General features: G+C 38.5%; 1 pseudogene; it reads right to left on the bottom strand.

The window, feature by feature from the left end:
• Positions 1-2,414: 2,414 nt before the first annotated feature.
• Positions 2,415-3,170, bottom strand: LOC100957292 (annotated as a pseudogene).
• Between the last annotated feature and the right edge of the window lie 1,690 nt (positions 3,171-4,860).

The raw sequence follows: 4,860 nt of genomic DNA, 5'->3' as shown, positions 1-4,860 counted from the left end.
CAAGTTGTGGAATCAACCCAAGTGACTGTCACCTCATGAACGGATTAATAAACTGCAGTATGTGTTTCCCATGGGATACTATTCATCCACAAAAAAGTTGGAGACTTTACATCTCTTTTATTTACCTGGGTAGAATTAAAGAACATTATTTTTCATAAAGTATCACAAAAATGGAAAAGTAAGTGTCTGATGTACACAATACTAATACGAAACCAACAGACAAACAACTACACTCCACATGAGAGAAAAGCACAGTGAAATTCAAGTGGGGGGGACGGAAGGAGGGAAAGGGGAGACAGGAAATGGGAAGGGAACTGGTGACCTTTCATCTCATGGGCACAATACAACACAAGTGTATAAAACACACCCCCAGGTGAAGGGCTCGGCTACTACTTGAATTCTACCTAAGAAATGCAAACAATGTAACCTAGTCATTTGTACCCTCATACCAATATAAAATTAAAAAAAAAAAAAAAAGAATTCACACTGGGGCCTGGAGCTTACTTCAGCGTTTCTAATTTAAATGGCCTTGGATGAGGCTCAAACATCCATATTTCTAAAAGTGATTCTAACCTACATTCAAGGATGAAAGCTTGCTCTAAATTGTTAGACTGTAGCACTCTGGGTAAAAAGAGCAGCCCAGAGTAAGGAAATTATGATCAGTGCAGGCCCTGTAGAGAGAAAGAAAGTTCTGAGGACAAATGTGAGGTTAATTTGTCTGAGAGAAGGAGACTGGACTCTGGTCGGTGATGCTGGGAACAACACAGTCCATGTTAGAAGAACCGCAAGGCCATTTGTGAGCAATCCGTATCCAGAGTTTAGAACAGAATTAGTGACAAGGCAACATTAAGGATGTATTCAGTGACTTGGACTAGCAGCAAAATGTAAACTAAGATCATGAGTGAGGGCAACATCAATTGAAAATGTATTTTTTTCATATGCTGCAAGAGATAATAAACCAATTGTTAGAAAGACAGATGGTCTAAATTAATGCCCAAACTAGTTAATAATAAAAGGGGAAAAACATCAAATCAAAAAGAAATCTTCCCCAGACCCCCGAGACAACCTCTTCTTCTCATTTGCCTTCTTCTCTTCCCCCCACACCCCAGCCAGCATCTCTGAGAAACATTGTCATATTTCTTTGCCCCCGATGTACTCAGTCACTCACTGTGGTCAGGACTGGAAATCCCCTGAGCCCCTTTCAGTAATCTCATAGAAACCCTCAAACAGGTTTTGACAGAGTTGACCAGTCTCTCCTCGAATTCTTCTCTTCCCTTGGCTTATGTGACACACCTATCCTACTGGTTATCCTCCTTTGTCCTGGAAAATCTGGTTACTTTTTTCTATAGCAATTAATGCACCTCTTTGTGTTCTCTTCTTGCTGTTCTCAGCATCTTCCTTCACCCCACGTCACACTCCCAGGCATTGTTATCAACTCCTATGATTGAACTACTCTCCATAGGCTAATGACATACCCGTCTTTGCTTCCCATCCAGACAGACACCAGTGCAACCTCTGGCACTTGCAGTGTTCTCCTATTTTTCATGGACACACTTACATTCAATATGCTCAAAACCAAATTTATGATATTTCTCCAAACTTTTATTATCAGATTCCTTTAGTCATCCTATAACAGTCAGAATTAAAAAAAATCATTCTTCAGGTCTTTTGTGTCTCTCTCCTCTACAAAATGCATAATCTTAGTCCACAAGATATGGTCCAAGGACAAGAAGCTTTGACATCACCTAGGAGCTTGTGAGAAATGCAGGATCCCAGCCATCACCCTAGAGCTACTGATTTAGCATCTGAGTTTTTCTCAATCTTCTGAGCATCCTTATATACAACAAAGTTTAAGAGGGAGTGCTCTATAATTGACACCCTAAAAGGTCTCAGATTCTACTCTCCTATCCCTCTCTGTTGCAACTATCATAATCCAGGCCATGGAGCCTCCAAACTTAGTCCATATTACAATCACTTGAAGAATTTTTTTAAATACCAGTGTCTGGTTCTACCTCTGGAGATTCTGATTTAACTAGCATAGAGTGTAGCCTGGGAATCAGTAATTTTAAAAACGATTCCCAGGTGTTTTGCTATGTAGCCTGCACTGAGAACCACTCATTTAAGCCATCATGGCCCTCAGCCAGCCTTCCCAATTCTTATTATTTAAGATCTTTCATGGGCTAATATTGACCCCAGCATTAAGTCCACACACTAAGGCATGGCAAGCGCAGCCTTCCACCATCTGTCCCCAGCTAATTATCCAAAGCCATTTCCTACCAGCCCTTGCCTCCCCTTGCCCTCTCCTGCATCACAGTCACCATGAACAGTTCACAGTTCATCAAATGGACCTATTTTTTTTCACATATAGGATTTGTTATTTGTCATTATTAAAAGCCTGAATTTTGGACAGATTCTTAGACTGGTGGTTCATATCCATCAGCTCGTTCAACTTTAGTACCTACCTCATCCCCAGTAGCTTTTCCAGAACTACGACATTCACCATGAAGTTCCATGAGTTTTCCCGATTCAAATCTGGGTTTCCTCAGCATTTTTACTTTTCTAACGAAGACATCACGGAGTGGATAAATAGATTGGCAAGCCTTTTCTATGTCTTTTCCAATGCTGTCTGGAGTCAATTTATTGACAACTTCTTCCAAGTCATTTGTCCGCAGCTCTCTGGTCATGATTTCCATCATTTTCTACCAGATTTGGTGAACCTGTTGGTGCTGGGCATAAGAGGTCTTCTGTATCTGATTGTTGCGTTTTTTAGTAAAACCAACACAGAACAGACGAAGCAAATAACCATCAGTAGTCTTAACATCCACATTAGCTTCAATCACAATCTGCCATTTTTTAACCATAGAACACATTTTGTCATGGGTAAGATCCATGCCACGGAAGTTAGTCAGGCAGTTTTTGCCCTGAAAATCTTCTGTAATCAGCTTGAATTTTCTAAATGCAACTTCATCAATCTGCAGGTCACCAAGATTCCCTTCAAACACATGACCTTTGAAGCCATCAGATACACTTTTAGGTCCTAGAGTCCTGGTGACTAGTGCTTTCCTAATATTTCTTAGATTGAACGTAGCAGGTGCCCTCACATCATACCAATCTTTCTCAGAAAATGGATCAACCACTTTTTTCTTGGCCCCCTTTTTGCCACCTTTCATAAGGCATTTACTTGTTCTTGTCAACCATGATGGTGATGCTCAGAGAGCCAAAAGGCCGATTTTTTTTTCCTTTGTCTTTGCTTTTTAATGCCATCCTCTCTGCAATGGCCTTGTTGGTCCTGATGCAAAAGCCATATTCTTTGCACACTCAGTATAAGTATCACATTCCCTCCTATGCCCTCCATAGGCCTATTTTGCCCTCCCTATGATAGAATTGACTGCCCCATCCTTTTGCCACTTCTACTCTTAATGCACACAGACCATACTACCTCATAGCTGAATCTCAATTGTTTGGTTTTCTACCTCCCTCTTTCTGTAAGTCTGCCAATTGGGAGCAATAGACTTGGAATTCACTTCTGCATCTCCAGAACTTTAGAGACACATAAGAACATGCAGAATGCATACATGGAGGAATAAAATAAAATTCAAGCTTATACATTTTTCTTAAATCTTCTTAAAAGAATATATTTTATAATGTAGAATACGTGCCTCTACCACAATAATATGACTATATCAAAATGTCTACATTTTCTTCATCAAATGACTGACTGAATTTTTATCTTAAGATAATTAGTTTCCTGCCTGACTGGTAAGATTGAAGAATTATTATGCCATTAGTCATGTGTCACTCAGATGACATTTAGCTATCCCTTCTTGATTCTGAGTTATCAGCAGAAGGTAGGAGACACAGTGGGGTCTTGGGAGTTAGAAAATACCTGACACAAATCTCCCTGCTCCAATTTGTTATCTGGGCAACTATAGCAAAAGTCTAAACCTCATTAGTTCATCTGTAATAGAAAAACTTTATCCAAAATGATAAAAAGTAAAGGGAAATATGTTCACATTGTTTTTAATTTTGATTGTAAGAAATTTCTTATTTCTTCAACTAACCTTCTAAGAAATGAATGTGCTATTACTTCCTTATCCAAAGGAGACCATCAGTTAATGGAAGCTCTCAGAGGTAGAACTTAAAAACCTACTCTACATCAAAAAGAGGAATGTATATAACATTAGTTCATATCACTTATTTATCAAATATCTAGTGAGTATTTTCTGCATATTAGGCACTTTGAAAAGTATGAAACCAGTCTCCTTTATTGAAGACATCAATATGTGGGCATAATAAAATCTGCATGCAATAATGATATTTAATTGTAATTTAATACTTAACAATGCCTATATTACTTTGTTCAACCTTCATATCAGGTAGAAGGGAGACATGATTAAAATTTTTGTACTGTAGATGTTTTATAATTTGAAGTTCCATAATCTGTTCAAGATGCCCAGCTAACAGGTAACAGGAGTGGAATTCAAGCCAGGCGTGGTCTAACTCTCAAAGTTCCACTCTTAGTGGTCCTCTACTAACTCTTTACAATCAAGGGGTGATGGCTAAATGTCATCTGAGCAATGCACATCATTGGTGGTGTAATAATCTTCCAATAGTACAGATAAGCAAGAAGCTAATTAGCTCTAGCTAAAAATTGATACTCTTTTGATGCTGAAAATTTAAATATTTGGACACATCTGGTTAATTCACAGAACTTACTTTTCATCCAGATGGCTTGTCATTATAAATGTCATAACATGAATACAACCAAACTTGAACCGCTCAAGCTTTCTGAAATGAACCTCAAAGCACTCATTACTTTTTCAAAAGTATAATGTTGATTTTGATATGCTATTGTCTTTT

This window comes from Otolemur garnettii, unplaced genomic scaffold (assembly GCF_000181295.1).
Source record: "Otolemur garnettii isolate 467f Iridium unplaced genomic scaffold, OtoGar3 scaffold00012, whole genome shotgun sequence".
Lineage (NCBI taxonomy): Eukaryota > Metazoa > Chordata > Mammalia > Primates > Galagidae > Otolemur > Otolemur garnettii.
This window is presented reverse-complemented; position numbering and strand designations above follow the sequence as displayed.